Consider the following 25,041-nt stretch of genomic DNA (forward strand, 5'->3'; position numbering starts at 1 on the left):
GTATACTCATTGATGGCCAGAAATCGTTCATATATGCGAGTAACCACCTCGCTTACTAACTTCTGTTATGTGGTACATTTAGAATCATAGTATCAGAAATAAAAAAATCAATCAGTTATGTAAAATTAATGTAACCGTCCCAAGATTCAATTTACACGGGCATACGGGAGCTATGAAACGTTCTCTACGTTTAAAGCGTTAAAAATGAACTAACACAGACTTAGAGAACACCTGGTCGCGGACGGACATAATCTGTCAGTTATTTAAAGTTAATATTGCATCCCCAAAACTCAGTTTTAGACAAGCGCGAGAACTCATAAAATTCAGGCTGAAAATATCTGAGCATTTCTCAAAGTTAAACTGAACTAGCATTAACTTAGAGAGCACTTGGTCGTGGATGGTCAGAATGTATCAGTTACACAAAGAAAAACTCACTTGAATTTATACTAAATGAACAGAAGAATAGCTAATCCACGAATAGGAGAAAGGGAGAATCTTTCCACAAATAACATCACTCTTCTTCACATAGCGGATCCCTGCATGGACTCAGTGTCTTAGAGTCACTACTCAGACCAAAGCGTGACACCTAAAAATCACTCGAAAAAATGCCGAATAGTCATGGTTCGCGAATATAACATGCCACTGCCATGAACACCCGATCTGAAGCGAAATATGAAATCGATACTGCTTTACAGATCACTTTGTTCGTGGTCTAGGAGCACAGCAAACAAAACACATCCAGTACTTACCAAGCCAGGCTGGACAACGAGCCAAAAGCTTTGTCTCCAGTGCGCAGCGATGTCGGGCAGCCTGAGGAGACTGAACCTTGCACCAGATCGCAGCTTTCACTTCCTGCCCCTGAACTACTTATATGCCTCTGATTCCCCGTGAGTAGTCGAAAAGCTAAATTGGTATTACAGCCTGATGAGATCAGGAAGGGTACTCTATAACTAGAGGGTGGAGGGCTTCAAAATATTCGCAACTTCCCGTAAGACAACACACCCCCAAAACATCACAGAACCACCTCCATCCTAAAGCGAAACCACCTCGCACTGCGAGCAAACGCCGAACTGTGCCGTCGGTACTCTCGATGCCTTGCATCATTAGGAAAGAGATAAAACTGCAACTTGTGGGAAGACACTAGACGCCTCCAGTCAGCTGTGTGTGCCGCTGTGAGCAGTGGCCTTTTGCGGCGGTACCCCACTGCCTGTCGCGTGCCATGTTCTCCCGGAAACTGGGAATGATGGACACGTGTTCCTGACATTCACAAGGCATGCCACTCTTCTCCGCTCATTGTCGGTTCGGATCTTTTTTCTTTAATTTCATTAATCGTAATTTTTAGAAAGCCTGAAACTATGTCAGTCATAATATAAATGATGGAGCACTGTTCCAGTTACGTTGTTCCAAGCAGAGCATGACGCGTTTCGACAATTTTTCATTATCGAATGGAAATACATACATCAAAAAAAGTTTTGCACCACCCCGGTTCCCAGAACTCCTGAAGATAGACATTGACTGTGGATATTGTATCTGAGACCCAGTCCCTTTGACTGTTCAAAGATGTCACTAAACCCGCCCAAAGATGTAAACAACCATGCATGAGCAGCGCCTACTAGACGGAGGGGGTCCGACAGCCGATGAGTTCCAGCCATTCTACCGTGACGGAGGTACACGGCTCGTGTTGTCTGAAGTTCAACCATGCCTAGACGGTCAATACCGCGGTTCGATCGCTTCCGCATTGTTACTTTGTGCCAGAGAAGTGTCCAGGCGTCTCAGAGTGAACCGAAGTGATGTTGTTCGGCCATGTCCACTGGGCGTTCTAGGCTCGGCTCGCTCGCTAGGGGCTCGGCTCGCTACTAGCGGCCGGAAGTTGCGATCTGATAACTGGCAGCTATATAAGTGACGTTTCTGGTAAGACGGCGTCACTCGTTGAGCGGCCGCACTTGCAACAGCATCGACACAGACCCGCTATGCCGCGTTATTTTAGGAGGAGAAGGCGTACGCGCCTTACAGTGTATAGAGCTATTGATAATATATTTACTACTACGAAGAGCGGAGTAAGTGCGCTAGTTTTCTTCATGGTCCTTCAATGTTTTGTGGATGCTGTGGGTACTGAATTTTACCCTTCCTAATGCAGATGGTAATGGTTGGGTTACTGTGGCTCTAGTTCGTGGTGGTAATGTGGAGACTGTATCAGGGCTGGAGATTTTTAACAGTCGAGAACTTATTGCTTATCGTACATTTCAGATATATGAAGTGTATAACAGAGATCGTGGTTCATCTTACTAAATGTCTACAATGCCGTTGGTTCTTAGGACAAGGAATCGTCGTAAAGTAAATGAATCAGAGTCTGTGTCTGTGTGGGTTAAATGTGCACCGAACTGTGCCAAGATTAAAATTGTTGGTGATGTGACACATTACCATAGAAACTGAAATAAAGTACCTGTCCTTTCCTTGAACTGTCGATGACATGCCTTGCTGAGACCGCCCAAAGGCTTCTACTGCAATGGATGACCACTACCTACGGATTATGGTTCGGAGAAACCCTGACAGCTACGCCACCATGTTGAATAATGCTTTTCGTCCAGCTACAGAACGTCGTGTCATGACTCAAACTGTGCGCAGGAGGCTGCATGATGCGCAACTTCACTCCCGACCGTCCATGGCGAGGTCCATCTTTGCAACCACGACACCGTGCAGTGCGGTACAGATGGACCCAACAACATGCCGAATGGACCGCTCAGGATTGGCATCACGTTCTCTTCACTGAACCAGACAAATGTCGGAGACGTGTCTGGAAGCAACCCGGTCAGGCTGAACGCCTTAGACACACTGTCCAGCGAGTGCAGCAGGGGGTTCCCTGTGTTTTGGGGTGGCATTATGTGGGGCCGACGTCCGCTGCTGGAGGTCATGGACGGCGTCGTAACGGCTGCACGATACGCGAATGTCATCCTCCGACCGACAGTGCAACCATATCGGCAGCATATTGGCGAGGCATTCGTCTTCATGGACGGCAATGCGCGCCCGCAACGTGCACATCTCGTGAATGACTTCCTTCAGGATAACGACATCGCTCGACTAGAATGTTCTCCAGACATGAACCCTATCGAACATGCCTGAGAGGGCTGTTCATGGATGACGTGACCCAGCAGGCACTCTGAGGGATCGATGCCGAACCGCCGTTGAAGAGTGAGACAATCTGGACCGACAGTGTCTTGATGAACTTGTGGATAGTATGCAACGACGAATACAGGCATGTATCAATGCAAGAGGACGTTCTACTTAGTATTAGAGGTACAGGTGTGTACAGCAATCCGGACCACCACCTCTGAAGGTCTCGCTCTATGGTGGTACAACAGGCAATGTGTGACTTTCATGAGCAATAAAAAGGGCGGAAATGATGTTTATGTTGATCTCTAATCCAATTTTCTGTACAGGTTCCGGAACCGAGGTGATGCAAAATCTTTCTTTAGATGTGTATTTACATTGGTATTTTATATAGTGTTTACATGTGTATTATTCTTTCTTGCACTGCAGTCATTTTAATGTGGTTATGCTGTAAACGAAACATTGGAAGATATGGAAAAAGTTCAATTTTATCTGTGTGCTTAGAGGAGGACGTAAAATATCACAACATTTATATTTTCCAATTTTCTGTTTGCAGCAAAATCACAAAAAGAAGACTGCAGTGCAATAGATGTTTATTCATAATGTTCGCCGTTTAAAGAGTTGTTTGATTCAACAGCGCACGCTGGCATATCACGCACAACATCTTTGCATGAGTACGGCATCTTACATCCTTTTGAATATGCTCACTGCAGTGAAAGACTGGTCTCCGTCTAATCTTGCCGCCCCCCCCCCCCCCCTCCACTGCCACTCCTTACTCCCATACTCCTCTCCACATGGCTATGAAGTTATTTTCTTTCTGATACAGCTCTGTATTACTTCATTAATTACACGATCTCTACATATTATTTTCAGTACAATTCGATAGCATTAGTGTAGAGCCCACGATTTACTTCCGTACAAAGCTACACTCCATACAAATACTTTCAGAAAAGACTTCCTGACACTTGAACTTACATTTGAGTCTAACAAATTCCTACTTTTCAGAAAACCTTTTTCTTGGAAGTGCCAATTTCCATTTTACACTCTCTCTACTTCGGCCATTGTTATTTATTTCAGTGCTAAAATGGTAAACCTCACCTACTACTTTTAGTGTCTTATTTCCTCATCTAATTCATTAATTATCGGCTGATTTAATTCCCCTTGTTTTATTTTTGCTGATATTCACTACTGGTAACAAAAAATTGCTTTGCGACCTACAGTGTGATTTTAAAACGCTGTTTAGAGTTTTTCTCAGAACTGGCCTCTGTGGATATGGAGCCTTTTCCAAACAGCCGTTTCAGTTATGAATACAACAGATATTTTATTCTTTTCCGTCCATCTTGGTATATGATGAAAAGTTCATTTTCCAAATGTGTTTGACTTCAGTACTGCAGACAAGCCAAAGTCGCAGTAAATTACAGAAAGTTTACATGACTAGTTTCAGTGAAGCTCAGTCACCATTATCAAATGTATCAAGTATGAAATAAGTCTGCTATTAATTATGAGAACCAGAATATAAGTAACATCTCACCATGATACCTTTGTCATAGGAATCAATACCGTGAATTTATCATGTTAAATTAAACATCGTTGTGCAGTAATGACGAAGCAATTGATCGTTGTGAAGCCTTTATCTAGATAGCATATTAAAATCTTAACGCGTATATATTGCATCAGGGTCGGCGTTTTCCACCTATTTGCATGTAGCCCCCGGTAGCTGAGTGGTTGCTGACTGGTTGCCGACACGGTAGCTTAGCGTGTTCGGTCAGAGAGCTGGGTGGCCTCTGTAATAAAAAAAACTGAGTGAAAGGATCAACAACGAACTTCAACGGATGTCATGGGACGTCCGCTATGAGCAATTACAACGAACTGTAAGGAACAATATGACAAAAAAAAGTGGTCAGTGCGACAGAATGTCAACCCTAAGGGTCCGGGTTTGATTCCCAGCTGTATTGGAGATTTTGTGCTCTAAGGGACTGGGTGTTGTGTTGTCTTAATCATCCTCATTTCATCCCCATCGACGCGCAACTCGCCGAAGTGGCGTCAAATCGAAAGACTTGCACCCGGCGAACGGTCTACCCGACGAGAGGCCCTAGTCACACGACACTTACATTTACCTATATGCATAACAAACCTGACAAGTGAAAACCTTGTCTTATTAATCTTAGCCATACTGCTATTATTCTGAAACATACACCGCTCAAGTATGAGGTGGATCCGTTAACTGAAGTATCAGAAAGCAACTAGATGAAGTTAACGAAATAACAACCTCCATGCACGAATACTGTATATTATTATCTGTATATATGGTCTCCAAACCAATCGGTCAACTCAGAGATAAAAATTTCCACATCTCAGCGTCTTAAAGTTGAAAATACATAGCTTGTAATCTTGAACACAGCACTCAATAGCACTGTGTGCAAGGAACAACTATCTGCTTGGACGACACATATACAGCCGAGGATAACACGTAATTGATCATTACGATGGACATAGTACACACAGCTCTCAATAGCACAGTTGTTTCTTGGACACTGGTCTCAATGCTCTGTGTGCTGTGTTCAAGATTACAAGGTTCAATTTTATGACATTGAGATATGGAGATTTTTTTTGTCAGAGTTCACCAACTGGTTTGGAGTCAGTATATACAGATAATGATATACAGTATTCATGCATGGATGTTGTTATTTGACTAACTTCATCAAGGTGCATTCTGATACTTAACAGTTCTTCGAAATTCCACCGCTAAGGGGGTGGATTAGAGGATGAAAGGTTTTTTTGAAAAAGGTGTTGCTATTAAGGCAATTTTGAAGCTAGAAGTACGAAGATTGGTATTTAGTTTCTTCGGCAGAAATGAATTATGTGTTTCAGCATTTCTGGAAATTTAAGTCATATGATAGTGAAATAGTGGATGAAAGTTTATTTGAAGATTAATCATTACTGAAGAACTAATAAACCATTTTTGAAGCTACATGTATGAAAACTAGTATTTGACCTCTAGGACAGAAATAAAAAAATACCGAAACTTCCTGGAAGATCAAAACTGTGTGCCGGACCGAGACTCGAACTCGGGACCTTTGCCTTTCGCGGGCAAGTGCTCTATCATCTGAGCTACCCAAGCACGACTTACGTCCCGTCCTCACAGCCTTACTTCTGCCAGTAGCTCGTCTCCTACCTTCCAAACACAGTTTTGATCTGCCAGGAAGTTTCATATCAGCGCACACTCCACTGCAGAGTGAAAATCTCATTCAAAAAATACGTGTTCGACGTTTCAGTATTTTTGGTAACTGAATCTGTAAGGAGATAAAACAGAGGATGAAATTTCTTAAGCAAATATTTCATTACGTCAAAACATGTTTAAAGCTAAATCTATGAAAACTGGCATTCGACTTCTGTGTTGGAGGACGAAAGTTTCTTTGGAAATAACACCACAAGAGCTTACGAGGCAGGATTAACAAAGACCTTCGACTTCAGCTACCAGAATCCCTTTTTAGGTCAGAAGTGCATTCAGAAAAGACAATGCTTCTATGGCCTTAATTGGCGTGAAAAGTTTAGAAGATTTTGCAATGTGTGAACAACGAAAAAATGGACTGAAGAGAAACAGAAATCTATACAGACATTATACCCACGCGAGCGAAGCAGCAGATGCTAGGCTAATCTGTGCATAAAATGCAAGCTGTGAAAAGCTGATCTTCAGTGGTCCATACCTCAATAGGTTTGATTCAGGACATGTCATTTTACGAAATTTTCTTCTAGGTTTGACCAATGTACGAGGGTAATCCCAAAAGTAAAGTCTCCTATTTTTTATAAGTACATAGACCTGTTTATTTCTATAATGGCTTACATCAGTTTACAGCTTGAACATTTAGCTATACATAGACCTGTTTATTTCTACAATGGCTTACATCAGTTTACAGCTTGAACATTTAGCTATTTTTCGACATAATTGTGGTGTCGCTGCCAGACAGGTGGTAGCCTTTAAATCGGCCGCAGTCCGTTAGTATACGTCGGACCCGCGTGTCGCCACTATCAGTGATTGCAGACCGAGCGCCGCCAAACGGCAGGTCTAGTCTAAAGAGACTCCCTAGCACTCGCCCCAGTTGTACAGCCGACTTTGCTAGCGATGGTTCACTGTCTACATACGCTCTCATTTGCAGAGAGGACAGTTTAGCATAGCCTTCAGCTACGTCATTTGCTACGACCTAGCAAGGCGCCATATTCAGTTACTGTAATTACTTCAAGAATGTATTCTGAATAAATAATATTGTGAATCACGTACCGTCAAGAGCGACGTTCATCATTAAAGGATTAAAGTTAAGTATCAAACTAATTACGTCCGCTTTCTGAATTCTCATTCCTTGTCATGTTCAAGACCTCACGTCAGTATAGTTCTTCCCTCCTCACGCCAGGCTGCGTGAGCTAAAACGCGTGCATTTCGGCTTCCACTTGTAACACGGTGTTGGCTCTTCTGCTAACACAAAATTAGCCGCCATTTCTGTCGATGTATTTTTGTAGACTCTGTGGCAGTTTTTGTATGCGCATGTCGTACCAGCTCGCCGCCATGCTGTTCAGAAAGTTACGAACCTCTTCTTTCAGCTCGTTGTGGGAGCTGGATCTATTTCGACGTTACAGGCCGTTAAAAAAATAGTATCAGATGTTCCTACGAGGGTAATCCCAAAAGTAAGGTCTCCTATTTTTTTATAAGCACATAGACCTGTTTATTTCGACAATGGTTTACATCAGTTTACAGCTTCAACATTTGCCCGGGCAAATGTTCTTTAAACCTAGGGAACAGATGATAGTCACTGGGCGCCAAGTCAGGACTATAGGGTGGGTGAGTAATTGTGTTCCACTGAAACTGTTGCAGGAGAGCAACCAGTTTGCCGAGCGATGTGTGGGCGAGCGTTGTAATGGAGAATGTGTACGCCCTTGCTCAACATTCCTCTTCTCCCGTTCTGAATTGCCCATTTGAGTTTTTTCAGAGTCTCACAGCGATTCATCTCCGACGACGACGTGAAAGAAGAGGTCCATAACTTTCTGAACAGCATGACGGCGAGCTGGTATGACATGGGCATACAAAAACTGCCACAGAGTCTACAAAAATACATCGACAGGAATGATGATCACTTCGAAAAATAGCTAAATGTTCAAGCTGTAAACTGATGTAAACCATTGTAGAAATAAACAGGTCTATGTGCTTATAAAAAAATAGGAGACCTTACTTTTGGGATTACCCTCGTAGGAACATCTGATACTATTTTTTTAACGGCCTGTAACGTCGAAATAGAATCATTTTCCGCGCTTTGATAAGCATGGGAAACGGAGTGTTTAGTTACCGTCTCGGGCGGCAGCGATGCCACTGTCGGGGATCGAGCAAATCAAACACACGGACTGCGCTCTCGACGTACGAGTGCAGACACAATGCGCTGCGCAGGGATATCACTGTTTCGAGGAAACGGGGAGACGGGGGCAGAACAACAGTTTGTCCGCAGACCGTGAGAAGGACGCGCCTCGCAATTTGTCAGCGGCCGTAACGAAGCATTGTGGGCGAGGGGCGCATAATACAGCCATTAGCGGGCAGCCAGAGGCCGCGTGCTTCGCCGCTGCTTCCGGAGACCGCGCCGCCCTGTCCCGGAGGAGAGGAGAGGAGCCCTTTGTGCGGCACGCGGAACCCAGCCCGCGCCGTGTCCCGTCTTCCTGTCTGCAGTCCAGGGCCAAGCACACACACATACAGACAGAGACAGTGAGAGAGAGACAGTGAGAGAGAGACAGTGAGAGAGAGACAGTGAGAGAGAGACAGTGAGAGAGAGACAGTGAGAGAGAGACAGTGAGAGAGAGACAGTGAGAGAGAGAGAGAAAGAGAGAGAGAGAGAGAGAGAGAGAGATGGAGGCGCCGTCTCCTGTGGTCAGCATCTCCAAAGGTCACACGGGCAGTTGCGGTTATAATGAAACTTGTCAGTGCACATTTATACACTACTGGGCATTAAAATTGCTACACCAAGAAGAAATGCAGATGAACGGGTATTCATTGGAGAAATATATTACACTAGAACTGACATGTGATTACATTTTCACGCAATTTGGGTGCATAGATCCTGAGAAATCAGTACCCAGAACAACCACCTCTGGCCGTAATAACGGCCTTCATACGCCTAGGCATTGAGTCAAACAGAGCTTGGATGGCGTGTACAAGTGCAGCTGCCCATGCAGCTTCAACACGATACCACAGTTCATCAAGGGTAGTGACGGGCGTATTGTGACGAGCCAGTTGCTCGGCCACCATTGACCAGACGTTTTCAATTGGTGAGAGATCTGGAGAATGTGCCGGCCAGGGCAGCAGTCGAACATTTTCTGTATCCAGAAAGGCCCGTACAGGACCTGCAACATGCGGTCGTGCATTATCCTGCTGAAATGTAGGGTTTCGCAGGTATCGAATAAAGGTTAGAGCCACGGGTCGTAACACATCTGAAATGTAACGTCCACTGTTCAAAGTGCTGTCAATGCGAACAAGAGGTGATCGAGACGTGTAACCAATGGCACGCCATACCATCACGCCGGGTGATACGCCAGTATGGCGATGACGAATACACGCTTCCAATGTCTGTTCACTGCGCTGTCGCCAAACATGGATGCGACCATCATGATGCTGCAAACATAACCTGGATTCATCCGAAAAAATGACGTTTTGCCATTCGTGCACCCATGTTCGTCGTTGAGTACACCATCGCAGGCGCTCCTGTATGTGATGCAGCGTCAAGGGTGACCCCAGCCATGGTCTCCGAGCTGATAGTCCATGCTGCTGCAAACGTCGTCGAACTGTTCGTGCAGATGGTTGTTGTCTTGCAAACGTCCCCATCTGTTGACTCAGGGATCAAGACGTTGCTGCACGAGACGTTACAGTCATGCGGATAAGATGCCTGTCATCTCGACTGCTAGTGATACGAGGCCGTTGGGTTCCAGCACGGCGTTCCGTATTACCCTCCTGAACCCACCGATTCCATATTCTGCTAACAGTCATTGGATCTCGACCAACGCGAGCAGCAATGTCGCGATACGATAAACCGCAATCGCGATAGGCTACAATCCGACCTTTATCAAAGTCGGAAACGTGATGGTACGCATTTCTCCTCCTTACACGAGGCATCACAACAACGTTTCACCAGGCAATGCCGGTCAACTGCTGTCTGTGTATAAGAAATCAGTTGTAAACTTTCCTCATGTCAGCACGTTGTAGGTGTCGCCACCGGCGCCAACCTTGTGTGTATGCTCTGAAAAGCTAATCATTTGCCTATCACAGCATTTTCTTTCTGTTGGTTAAATTTCGCGTCTGTAGCACGTGATCTTCGTGATGTAGCAATTTTAATGGCCAGTAGTGTATTTTTCAGTATACAACACGTTACACACAACAAAGTATTTTTTATTTGCATTCAAACAGATAGCAAAGCATAATTTTGTGGGAATGTGAAAATATGTAATGCCCTACATCTAATAATCTAACCGCCTTCCCGCAGTGGTAACACCGGTTCTCGTGAGATCACCGAAGTTAAGCGCTGTCGGGTTGGGCTAGCACTTGGATAGGTGACCATCCGGTCTGCCGAGAGCTGTTGGCAAGCAGGGTGCACTCAGCCCTTGTGAGGGAAACTGAGAAGCTACTTCATTGAGAAGTAGCGGCTCCGGTCTCAGAAACTGACATACGGCCTGGAGAGCGGTGTGCTGACCACAAGCCCCTCCATATCCGCGTCCAGTGATGCCTTTGGGCTGAGGATGACACGGCGGCCAGTCCGTACCTTTGGGCCTTCATGGCCTGTGCGAGAGGAGCTACATCTAATATAAAATCCTTTCTCACATTATTACATCTTTCCAACTCATGTACTTTGTGAACTTTGTATTTGGTTTAATACAAAAAATGGTTCAAATGGCTCTGAACACTATGGGACTTAACTTCTGAGGTTATCAGTCGCCTAGAAGGTAGAACTACTTAAACCTAACGATCCTAAGGACATCACACACATCCATGCCTGAGGCAGGGTTCGAACCTGCGACCGTAGCGGTCGCGCGGTTCCAGACTGTAGCGCCTAGAACCGCTCGGCCACTCCGGCCGGGAAGGTTTAATACATTGTGAGTGAAAACATGTGGTACACATTCCTTTTGTGACCAAACGAAAGTGTTTAATAATGCACACCGAAGTATGTGACTTTCAAAAGACCGGGTGGTTATAATTAAGCTTTTCCTACTTGACACGTTGTAACTCGGATACTAATTACTGTACGAGGACCGTCGCGCGGAGTGGCCGCGCGGTTTGAGGCGTCAAGTCACGGACGGCGGAGGTTCGAGTCCTCCCTCGGGCATGGGTGTGTGTGTGTTAGATTAAGTTAGTTTAAGTAGTGTGTAAGTCTAGGGATCGATGACTTATGCAGTTTGGTCCCTTAGGAAATCACACACATGTACGAGAACCAAACTTGGTAGCATTAATGTTAAGGACATGGGGAAGAGAAATCTATTCAACTGAAACACTTTTAATGTGCTACTACGGTATGTCATACCATTACATGCAGGTACCATTACTGCTATAAAAGGGGCTCAATATGGCGCCCATCAGAGTCCAGAAGAGTCTGAAAGCGCAGGATTGCATTCTGCACAACATAACTAAGCATATCCGTAGCTATGTTGCCTACCTCTCTTGATGTGCTGCGCATCAGATCAGCACATGTGTGAATGTTCCCCTCATAACTTCTGTTCTTCAGGTAGCCCCACAACCAGAAATCACGGGGAGTGAGATCAGGTTATCGTGTCGGCCAAACATGGAAACGATCGGCTGATAATTCGATCGTTTCCAAATGTGTTTCGGAGAAGCAGGTGAACCTCACGATCTATTTGCGCTGGAGCCCCATCTTGCATGAAAACTGTTGAGTTCTATGCGTCTCTCTCCTTTAGGGCGGGTATAAAATGGTGGCGAAGCATGTCGAAGTAACGCTGGCCTGTAACACTGCCCGTGTGTTGTCCTTGAACGCCAACCGGTTCAATAAAGAATGGGCCAATGATGAACGCAGCTGTGAAGCCACACCGTACGGTGACACGTTCACTATACAAGGGAACTTCATGCACAATGACTTGTGGTGAAGATCCCCACACTCGGCAATTCTGTGTGATCACCTCACCCGTCTGAGAAAAGTGAGCTTCCTCTATCCATAGGATGGTCCAGAGACAGCCCTCGTCCACTTCAATCCTTGCGAAAAAGTAGACAGCAAAGACAACACGTCATTGCGCGTCCTGTGGCGCAAGCTGCTGTACGATATGGATCTTGTCCGGATACCATTTGAGAATGGTTCGAAGCACATTCCCTACAGTGGACTATGGGATATTCAACTGTCCCGACACAGTAATAGCACTGCCTGACGATCAGGAATTGCGCGCAGCGTTGTCTGCCATAGCAACAGTGATTTCATCAACCACCTGTGGTGCAACCGGTCGTCGGCCTCTTCCCGGAGTGACGCCCAGTTCCCCAGCTGATTCGCACTTCTTCACCATGCTCCGCACAACAGGTGGAGAAAGAAGACCCTACCGTAATCATTTCAGCCAGGGATATTCTCGAAGTGTAGCTGCAACATTACTGTTTTTTTGATAATAGAGCTTCACCAATAGTGGCCTGCTCCTTTTGTCCAAACCCATGGCCAGCCGCTGTGGCCCAGTGGTTCAGTCCGGAACCGCGCTGCTGCTACAGTCGCAGGTTCGAATCCTGCCTCGGGCATGGATGTGTGTGTTGTCCTTAGGTTAGTTAGGTTTAAGTAGTTCTAAATCTAGGGAACTGATGACCTCAGATGTTAAGTCCCATAGTGCTCAGAGCCATTTGAATCTTTTGAATACAAGCTCGTGTTGACACGTCAGCAAGTGCACTGCGACTGGTCAGTTGTTTGAGACCATGAATCACGATGACTGATCACGGCACCTGGCGCTGTGACATATGCAAATCATGCACCCCACACTCTGGACATTAATGCTACAATGTTTGGTACTCGTAAGGTAATTACTTTCCTTGTTATAACGTGTTAAATAGGAAAATTTAATTAAATTCGCCCGGTACAATTAACATTACAATGCGATTCGCTGAAAGAAATCTGTGAAAACAAATGCTCCAGATGGACATTTCATGTAATCTGCATTCTACTAAAAGTCTTCATTACACGTTTGCAACTGTGAATTATGGTTGATACCACCCCCCACCCCCCCCCCGCCCCCCATGAACCACGGACCTTGCCGCTGGTGGGGAGGCTTGCGTGCCTCAGCGATACAGATAGCCGTACCGTAGGTGCAACCACAACGGAGGGGTATCTGTTGAGAGGCCAGACAAACATGTGGTTCCTGAAGAGGGGCAGCAGCTTTTTCAGTAGTTGCAGGAGCAACAGTCTAGATAATTGACTGACCTGGCCTTGTAACACTAACCAAAACGGCCTTGCTGTGGAGGAGGAGATTAGTGTTTAACGTCCCGTCGACAACGAGGTCATTAGAGACGGAGCGCAAGCTCGGGTGAGAGAAGGATGGGGAAGGAAATCGGCCGTGCCCTTTCAAGGGAACCATCCCGGCATTTGCCTGAAGCGATTTAGGGAAATCACGGAAAACCTAAATCAGGATGGCCGGAGACGGGATTGAACCGTCGTCCTACCGAATGCGAGTCCAGTGTGCTAACAACTGCGCCACCTCGCTCGGTGCCTTGCTGTGCTGTTACTGTGTACCGCTGAATGCAAGGGAAAACTACAGCCGTAATTTTTCCCGCGGGCATGCAGCTTTATAAACCAGTCTAAGGACTGAAGACCACAACATCAATAGGCAAATCACCAGTAACCCACTGCATCATATGTTTTGACGAAAGTATCACAGCCGTCTGACGACAACCGGTAATAGTGCTTCTTGAATAAAGCAACCTCAACCAGTTTGTGACTGGTTACCGTACACCATCGACAGTTTATTTCAAATAACAACTACGGTCTCCAGCCATGTCTTTATTTGACAAACTTGCGGCAATATAACTTGCTTAAAAAAATTTTTATACAAAAAATGTGTCAAATATATTTTGTAATTTTGATAAACATAAATAATGATTAACATTATTATTATTATTATCTTTAAAAAATTTTATGATCACCTATGATATTTACAATGTCAGTTATCAAAATCACGAAGTAGGTACACAAAAAATTGTATTTCCTTGTATAGATCGATTTCAAACAAATTTGTTTATATAAAAGCATCGCTGACCTATTTGCCTTGTTGGCGCGCTTTCAGTAGTCATCAGAGGAGTTTAGTGGCCGTTGTTGAGAAGAATGTGATTTGAGGCGATGTGGCATTAAGGTAGACATATTTATTGAAAAGTTTTCGTAGTTCAAGAATTGTATGTTATAATGTATTCTTCAAATTAAGCATTAAAAGATGTAAATATTTACGAGTGATCGTTTTGCAACGAATCATTAATAAAGCCAGTGCATACCCAAAATGACGGTCAAACCCTCTTTAACCAGCAACAATACCTTGAGATATGCTGTACCATTCAGAACCATTCAGAAAACTACAAAGAAGAGAGAAACACAAGTAGGAAATATTTTTTTCAAATTCTGTGAATTATTATGCCCCACAACATTAATTCACTACCCTTTTGTGTTCTCAAGGTATTGAGAATTATTCGCGCAGACTACATCACTGCTCATCAGTGGAGTTTGTTAAATAATTTTAAACATAATGTTTACCCCTTTGCTAGAGTAGGTTAGACGGCCAAATCGAGCAGAAAAGGATCCCTAGATTTCTAGCAGTGAAATGTGAACATTGTCTCAGTAGGTTGTACAATAGACATGCACTCCCCTTTTTAATCTACATCTACCTCTATATCCAGCAAACGTGCATGGCAGAGGGGACACCAGATTGTAAACTATGGGATCAAAGGTGTCCGGACACATGGCTGAAAATGACTTACAAGTTCGTGACGCCCTCCATCGGTAATACGGAAATTCAGTATGGTGTTGGCCCACTCTTAGCCTTTATGACAGCTTTCACTCTCGCAGGCATATGTTCAGTTAGGCGCTGGAATGTTTCTTGGGGAATGACAGCCCATTCTTCACGGACTGCATTACTGAGGAGAGGTATCGATGCCGGTCGGTGAGGTCTGGCACGAAGTTGGCATTCCAAAACATCCCATAGGTGTTCTGTAGGATTCAGGTCAGTACTATGTGCAGGCCAGTCCATTACAGGGATGTTATTGTCGTGTAACCACTCCGCCACAGGCCGTGCATGATGAACAGGTGCTCGAATTATTGAAAGATGCAATCGCCATCCCCAAATTGCACTTCGATTGTGGGAAGAAAGAAGGACCTTAAAACAGCAAATGGTTCAAATGGCTCTAAGAACTACTGGACTTAGCATCTGAGGCCATCAGGCCTCTAGACTTAGAACTACTTAAACCTAACTAACCTAAGGACATCACACACATCCATGCCTGAGGCAGGATTCGAACCTGCGTCCGTAGCAGCCGCTTGGTTCCGCACTGAAGCACCTTAAAGCAGCAATGTAGGCCTGTGCTGTGATAGTGACACGCAAAACAACAAGGGGTGCAAGCCCTCCAACACGAAAAACACGACCACACCATAACACCACTGCCTTTGGATTTTACTGTTAGCACTACATACTCTGGCAGATGACGTTCACCGGACATTCGCCATACCAATCAAATGACCTCATTGTGTACCGTGATTCTTCACACAACATTTTTCCACTGTTCAATCGTCAAATGCTTACGCTCCTTACACCCAGCGAGGCGTCGTTTGGCATTTACCGATGTGGTGTGTGGCTTATGAACAGCCGCTCGACCATGAAATCCAAGTTTTCTCACCTCCCGCCTAACTGTCATAGTACTTTCAGTGGATCCTGATGCAGCTTGGAATTCCTGTGTGATGGTCTAGATAGATGTCTGCCTATTACACATTACGTCCCTTTTCAACTGTCTGCGGTCTCTATCAGTCAACAGACGAGGTCGTCCTATACGCTTTCGTGCTGTAGGCCTACGTGTCCCTTCACGTTTCCACTTCACTATCACATCGGAAACAGTGGACCTAGGGATGTTTAGGAGTGTGGAAATCTCGCGTACAGGCGTGTGACACAAGTGACACCCAATCACCTGACCACGTTCGAAGTCCGTGAGTTTTGTGGAGCGCCCTATTCTGCTCTCTCACGATGTCTAATGACTACTGAGGTCGCCGATATGAAGTATCTGGCAGTAGGTGGCAGCACAATGCACCTAATATGAAAAACGTATGTTTTTGGGGTGTCCGGATACTTTTGATAACATAGTGTATGAGACTTTAGCGCTTATTCTCGTTCAATTCACGTATGCAGCGTTGCATGAATGATTGTTTAAATTTCTCTGCACGCGCTGTAACTACTCTAAACTTTACCTCCTGATCCCTACGGGAACGACACGTCGTGTATTGTGGTATATTGCCAGATTCCTCACTTGAATGTAGTTCTCGAATCTTGCAGGGTAGGTTTCCACGGCATAATTTGCGTCTATCTTCAAGCGTCTGCCAGATCAGTTTCTTCAATAGCTCCGTGTCGCTCTGTCATACGTTAAACATACCTATGTCTATTCGCATTGCCGTTCCTTGAATACAGTTAATTTCGCCTGTTGATCCTGTATGGTAAAAGGACCCACATTCTAGAACAATATTTTATGACGGGTTACGTGAGTGCCTGTAAGCAACCTCCCTAGTACGTTGACAGTATCCTACCAACGAAGTGAAATTTGCCACCTAAAATACATATTACTGAGACTGTGTAACACTTTAATTTTATATTCCTGCAAATTGCTACCCACAGGTGTTTGCACGAAATGACTAAGTCCGGTTGCTTCTAGGATAGTCATTAAATACTGCATTTTTTCGTTTGCTGTTGTTGTGGTCTTCAGTCCTGAGACTGGTTTGATGCAGCTCTCCATGCCACTCTATCTTGCGCAAGCTTCTTCATCTCGTAGTACCTACCGCAACCTACATCCCTCTGAATATGCTTTGTGTATTCATCTCTTCGTCTCCCTCTACGATTTTTACCCTCCACACTGCCTTCCAATACCAAACTGGTGATCCCTTGATGCCTCAGACCATGTCCTACCAACCGATCCCTTCTTCTAGTCAAGTTGTGTCACAAACGTCTCTTCTCACCAATCCTATTCAATACTTCCTCATTCGTTATGTGATCTACCCACCTAATCTTCAGCATTTTTCTGTAGCGCTACATTTCGAAAGCTTCTATTCTCTTCTTGTCCAAACTATTTATCGTCCATGTTTCACTTCCATACGTGGCTACACCCCATACAAATACTTTCAGAAACGACTTCCTGACACTTAAATCTATACTCGATGTTAACAAATTTCTCTTCTTCAGAAACGCTTTCCTTGCCATTGCCAGTCTACATTTTATATCCTCTCTACTTCGACCATCATAAATTATTTTGCTCCCCAAACAGCTAAACTCCTTTACTACTTTAAGTGTCTCATTTCCTAATCTAATTCCCGCAGCATCACCCACTTAATTCGACTACATTCCATGATCCTCGTTTTGCTTTTGTTGATGTTCATCTTATAACCTCCTTTCAAGACACTATCCATTCCGTTCAGCTGCTCTTCCAAGTCCTTTGCTGTCTCTGACAGAATTACAATGTCATCGGCGAACCTCAAAGTTTTTATTTCTTCTCCATGGATTATAATACCTACCCCGAATTTTTCTTTCGTTTCCTTCACTGCTTGCTCAATATACAGTTTGAATAACATCGGGGAGAGGCTACAACCTTGTCTCACTCCCTTCCCAACCACTGCTTCCCTTTGATGTCCCTCGACTCTTATAACTGCCCTTTCGCTTCTGTACAAATTGTAAATAGCTTTTCGCTCCCTGTATTTTACTCCTGCCACCTTCAGAATTTGAAAGAGAGTATTCCAGTCAACATTGTCAAAAGCTTTCTCTAAGTCTACAAATTCTAGAAACGTAGGTTTACCTTTCCTTAATCCAGCTTCTAAGATAAGTCGTAGGGTCAGTATTAAGGGATCTGACATTCCACGCTCCGATCCGTAGAACGCCAGTTCTCTTTCTCCTGACAACGACATCCTCTTGAGTAGTCCCCGCCCGGAGATCCGAATGGGGGACTATTTTACCTCCGGAATATTTTACCCAAGAGGACGCAATCATCATTCAACCATACAGTAAAGCTGCATGCCCTCGGGAAAAATTACGGCTGTAGTTTCCCCTTGCTTTCAGCCGTTCGCAGTACCAGCTCAGCAAGGCCGTTTTGGTTAGTGTTACAAGGCTAGATCAGTCAATCATCCAGACTGTTGCCCCTGCAACTACTGAAAAGGCTGCTGCCCCTCTTCAGGAACCACACGTTTGTCTGTCCTCTCAACAGATACCCCTCCGCTGTGGTAGCACCTACGGTACGGCTATCTGTATCGCTGAGACACGCGCAAGCCTTCCCACCAACGGCAAGGTCCATGGTTCATGGGGGGGGGTTCGTTTGGCGAAGTGAAAAATTTTACACTTTTCAACATATAAAGTAAGTTGTCAATTCTTGCGCCACTTTTTTTAAGTCTTATCAAGATATGACAACATTTAGTCATCTTTCCTCATACAGTACCTCATTATAGATGTTCCGTGTTACAAATCGTATGAATGGTCCAGCACGAGCCAATGCTTTGGAATTATTCTGTCTACGAAGTCCGTTAAACAAATATTTTCAGAAGAGTCACTCACGGTCAAACTTACAACGAATGGACATTATGCAAAAAGCCATTGTCGAGCGCCCAATGTTTGTACCAAGCACCATTATAAACTTATAGTCTGATCACCTACTATTATCATTATCTATTATTATTTGTCTGGAGTGTGACATTCTCAAACCAGATTGGAAAAGCCGATAAATTAGTCTCCATCCAAGCTAGCGTGCTGCGTTTTCCCTACCAAGAAATCCTCAAACCAGTCACAAATTTCGGTTGACACCTTATACTACCGAACTTTCGATAGTACGCATAGGAGTGGTACCGAGTCAAATGGTTTTCGGAAGTGAAGAAATACTACATTTACTTGACTACCTTGATCCACGTATAATTGTCGGTGCCGGCTGTTCTTCGCGGCTAATCGGTCTTACGTGTGAGTGTGGAGGCTGGGGGAGGGAGTAGGGTGACGACGATATACCAAACCCAGAAAAAATTTATGGAAGTTGACAACGACAGTCAAAACCTAAGCACAGGCAACTCTATCACAGTTGTGTAGCCGTAGCACAGTTAAGTAAGTAGATACTAGTAGGCAGCGGGAGCTAGTTTAAATCTTTCCGATACAGTAAAAGTACCTGCTGGATCGTAACTCGAACCTGGAACATTTAGACGGGTACTTAGTGATTGAGCTATCCGGACGCGACTCACGGCCTGCTCTCATAGTTCCACCTCGGCCGGTGCCTCTCTCCATTCCAGCTGAATGTCTATGGAGGAATGTCAGCCCATTCTTCCTCAAGAGCCTGAAACAGAGAAGGTAATCATGTTGGACGTTGGGGTCTGGAGTGGAGTTATCGCCCGAACTCATCCCATTTTTACGCAGGTTGGGACTCTGGGCAGGTCACTCCATTTAAGAAATGTTACTGTACCCACACAAAACAATTGCCGCGCAGAAGCTGCTTTATGAGAGGGTGTATAGTCATGCCGATGCAGTCATCGTCTCCAAATCGATCCTCCAACGTACGCACTACACACTGTTGTAAAATGTGGTCATATGCTTACGCGTTTAGCGTTTTCGTAAGCGCAGTAGGGGGACCTTTCCATAACCACGAATAGCATCCCCATACCGCAACACTATCTCCTCCGTACTTCCCGGTTGGCTCGATAGAACGTAGGTAACATTTCCAGGCATTCGCCAAACCCATTCCATACCATTTTATCGGACTGCCATAGAGTATAGCGTGACTCATTACTACAAACCACTCGTTTCCGGCCATCCACTGTCCAATGGCCTCGCTCTTTAGACCAACTCAAGTGTCTCTTAGCTTTGTGTATAGCACAGTATGACCTACGAGGAGCTACTCGACCAATGTACACCATTCTTTTTAGCTACATACGGGTAGTCATTGTGTTAGCTTGGCAGATGGTAGCTCTTGGAACTAACAAGTGATTCCTTCCTCTGATTTCATGTGATTTATTGCAACCATCCTCCTCAATACTCGACGGTTCCATTCCGTCACTACATGAGGTCTGCCTGGTCGTGATTTTGGTTTGCTTGTTACTACTCTCGTAGCCTTGCGAACGAGGCAGGCCACAGAAATCGTCGAAGGCATCAGCTATGTCTACTGCTACTTCTACTGCGTGTATTTCTTTTGTGCCTGTGTTATTTCCAGTGCGCTGTTAACTGCATAGTCTATTGAGCTTTTCGGTCAAAAGCCATACTGCTGACTAAGGCCGAAGAGCTTCCCGTGTGTGCTCAGTCGATTACAGAGGAGACTATCCTGTACCTTGGCCAAAGCGTTCTAGAGGCAGATGGGCCTGTAAGTCCTTAGGTCTGTTGGTTCCTGATCCTTCGTTGTTTTGATGATTACAACGTTCGCAGTTTTCCACATGGCGAGGTCACTATCTAGTAGCAGTGCTTCATTCAATAACTCTGTTAGAAAAGGGGTGATCTGCACAACAGTATTTTTTTAATTTTTTTTTTATTTCTGAGTGTATGTCATTTGGTCCGGGGATCTTCTTATTCTTTGATTGTTTATCTGCTAACGCTGCCTCTTCTTGGGCAAATGGAACAGGAAATGGGGGTCATTTGTGTAGGTGTCTTCGTAAATCAGTGTGATGTTGCTGGTCATTCGTCTTTTCGTCATCAGTCATTGTTCAGTAAGTATTCTAGCGAACATCTCCAGTCCCTTGTAACAGTGCCGTCTGTGCGCCTAAGAGTTTGCAGAAATGTCGGAGTCTTCGCCGTATCTGTTTAAAATTCGAATATATCCGCCTACCCCCTGCCCCCCCCCCCCTCCCCCCACCAAAAAAAATATCGTTTTGTAACTGAGTTTTAACAAAATTGTTCTAGTGATCCTGTTTGACCTGTTTGACTTTTATATTTTTGCTTTACATAGTGGTATAGTTGCTATTACGAAAAGCATAGTGAATGCATTATTGTAGTCAAGACAAACACGAAGCCCACACCTACCATAGCAGTACAAGTTTACATGCCAACTAGCTCCGCAGTTGACGAAGAGATTGAAGAAATGAATGATGAGGTAAAAGAAATTACTCAGTCAGTGAAGGGAGGTGAAAATTTAATAGTTATGAGGGAATGGAATTCGATAGTAGGAAAAGGAAGAGAAGGAAAAGTAATAGGTGAATATGGACTGTGGGTAAGAAGTGAAAGAGGAAGCCTCCTCGCAGAATTGGTTTAAGAATCATGAAACAAGTTTGTATACGTCGAAGAGGCCTGGAGACACAGGAAGGTTTCAGATTTAGGAACCATGTTTTAAGTTGTAAGACATTTCCAGGGACAGATGTGGACTCTGACCACAATCTATTGGTTAAGAACTGTAGATTAAAACTGAAGAAACTGCAGAAAGGCGGGAATTTAAGGAGATGGGATCTGAATAAACAGAAAGAACCAGAGGTTGTACAGAGTTTCAGAGAGAGCATTAGGGAACGATTGGCAAGAACAATGGAAGGAAATACAGTAGAAGAAGAATGGGTGGTTTTGAGAGATGAAATAGTGAAGGCAGCAGAGGATCAAGTAGGTAAAAAGACGAGGGCTAGTACAAATCCCTGGGTAACAAAAGAGATACGAACCTAATTAATGGAAGGAGAAAATATAAAAATGCAGAAAATGAAGGAGGCAAAAGGGAATACAAATGTCTCATAAATGAGATCAACAGGAAGTGCAAAATGGCTAAGCAGCGATGGCTAGAGGACAAATGTAAGAATGTAGGGGCACGTATCAATAGGAGTAAGATGGATACTGCCTACAGAAATATTACAGAGACTTTTGGAGGAAAGAGAACCGCTTGTATGAATAACAAAAACTCAGATGGAAAACCATTTCTAAGCAAAGAAGGGAAAGCAGAAAGGCTGAAGGAGTATACAGATGATCTGTAAAAGGGCGATGTACTCGAGGACAATATTACGGAAATGGAAGAGGACGTAGGTGAAGATGAAATGGGAGATATGATACTGCACGAAGAATTTGACAGAGCACTGAAAGACCTAAGTCGAAACAAGGCCCCTGGAATAGACAACATTCCATTAGAACTACTGATAGCTATGGGAGGAGCAGCCCTGACAAAACTCTACCACATGGTGAGCAGGATGTACGAGACAGGCGAAAAAACCTCATACGTCAAGAAGAATATAATAATTCCAATCCTAAGGAGAGCAAGTGTTGACAGGTGTGAAAATTACCGAACCATCAATTTATTAAGTCACGGCTGTAAAATACTAACACGAATTCTTTACAGATGAATGGAAAAACTGGTAGAAGCCAACCTCGGGGTAGATCAGTTTGGATCCCGTAGAAACGTTGGAACCCTGCGACTTACCTTAGAAGATAGATAAAGGAATGTTGACTGGAATACTCTCTTTCAAATTCTGAAGGTGGCAGGGGCCAAATGTAGGGAGCGAAAGGCTATTTACAATTTGTACAGAAACCAGACGGCAATTTTAAGAGTCGAGGGCCATGAAAGGGAAGCAGTGGTTGAGAAGGGAGTGAGACAGGGTTGTATCCTATCCCCGATGTTATTCAATCTGTATATTTAGCAAGCAGTGAAGGAAACAAAAGAAAAATTCGGAGTAGGAATTAAAATCCACGGCCTTCTGGAGTGACCGAGCGGTTCTAAGCGCTACAGTCTGGAACCGCGCGACCGCTACGGTCGCAGGTTCGAATCCTGCCTCGGGCATGGATGTGTGTGATGTCCTTCGGTTAGTTCGGCTTAAGTAGTTCTAAGTTCTAGGGGACTGATGACCTCAGCAGTTATGTCCCATAGTGCTCAGTGCGTCTGAACAATTTTTTTAAAATCCACGGAGAAGAAATAAAAACTTTGAAGTTTGCCGATGACATTGTAATTCTGTCAGAGACAGTAAAGGGCCTGGAAGCCTCTTCAAAGGAGGATATAAATGAACATCAAGAAAAGCAAAAGGAGGATAATGGAATGTAGTCTAATAAAATCAGGTGATGCTGAGAGAATTAGATTAGAAAATGAGACACTTAAAGTAGTTAATGAGTTTTGCTATTTAGGGAGAAAAATAACTGATGATGGTCAAAGTAGAGAGGATACAAAATGTAGACTGGCAACGGCAAGAAAGGCTTTTCTGAAGAAGACAAATTTGTTAACATCGAGTATAGGTTTAAGTGTCAGGAAGCCTTTTTACGGTGTTAATCCATGTATGAAAGTGAAACATAGACGATAAGTAGTTTAGACGAGAAGAGAGTAGAAGCTTTCGAATTGTGGTACTGCAGAGGAATGCTGAAGATTAGGTGGGAAGATCACATAAGCAATGATTACGTACTGAATAGAATTGGGGAGAAGAGCAATTTGTGGCACAACTTGACTAGAAGAAGGGATGAGTTAGTAGGACATATTCTGAAGCATCAAGTGATCACCAAGTTTGTGTTGGATGGCAGCGCGAAGGGTTAAAATCGTAGAGGGAGACCAAGATATGAATACATTAAGCAGATTCAGAAGGATGTACTGTGCAGTAGTTACTTGAAGATGGAGAAGCTTGCACAGGATAGAATAACATGGAGAGCTGCATCAAACCAGTCTCTGTGGACTGAAGACAACAACAACAACAACAACAACAACAACCGTGGTATAGTTACAGTCTTACTTCTCTCTCTTGTGCTGTTTTTTTTTTCTTTTTGGTAATGTTTACTTTTCTCTCTAGCCTTTTCCTTAGTTTTGTTAAGTCGTGGACCTGGAGAATTTCTATTTCGGTACACAGTTGGTCATTGGGATTGAGCTTTTCGAAGTAGGTGCGTCAGAATGTGTTCTTTATACTCTATACTATTATTGACTGTATGGACGAAAATTAATCAACCACATCCCCAGTCAACCTTGTTAAGAAAAAATCGTTGTATTTGTTGATGTGAAGTTCGTTGTTAGAGTATGCGTATGTCTCTATGTGGACGAGTACGGCTTTATGGTCATTGTGTGTGGCATTTTCTAGTACTTCCCCTTTGTTGGCGTACGTTATGGGCTTCGCATCTGCTAGTGAGATGTCAATATTGCTGGTTCCTCCTGTATTGTTGCAGTACGTAGGTGTTTGTTCTGCTTTGTTTAGAACAAAGAGACTGCATTCATTTATCGTGTCAACTACGATTTGCCCCTATTCTTTGTTCCGTTTGCGTGCCATAGCGTCGATCGTGCACTGAGGTCTCAGCATATGAGTAGTAGTTTGTCCCTAGAAAATTGTGTTGTGCATCTTATTTGGTTAGCAAAAGATTCTATGTCGTAGGAATACTGTAAATACATGGATGTGATATCCAAGATTCTCGTCCATGCGTAATTTCAGCTGTGGCTACATGTTCAAAACAGAGTTGTGTTATTTTTGTGACTGTGTAATTTAAATTCGCTATTACAAGAACGGCCTCAGCATTTTGGGTCCTAGTACTTGTTATGGGATGTTTAGGAAGGCGTCAAAGTTTCCCACCATGCACATACGTCTCTTGGAGACAGATTATGTGTGCCTGTACTTTTTTTTTATATGTGCCTGTATTTTGTTCAGAAATCTACTTCAACAAAGTGGTCCTATTGCAGTTCAGTTGTAAGACTTTCACAGCGGGGGCATCTAGTGAAGACATAGCACCTCGGTGTTGTCTCTTTAAAATCACAATGAATCCATCCTTGCACGTTCACGAAATACTTATAAACTTAATCTGTGCTTAGACCTTTACCTCTTCGTG

The sequence above is a fragment of the Schistocerca americana genome, chromosome 5, assembly GCF_021461395.2.
Source record: "Schistocerca americana isolate TAMUIC-IGC-003095 chromosome 5, iqSchAmer2.1, whole genome shotgun sequence".
NCBI classification, from domain to species: domain Eukaryota; kingdom Metazoa; phylum Arthropoda; class Insecta; order Orthoptera; family Acrididae; genus Schistocerca; species Schistocerca americana.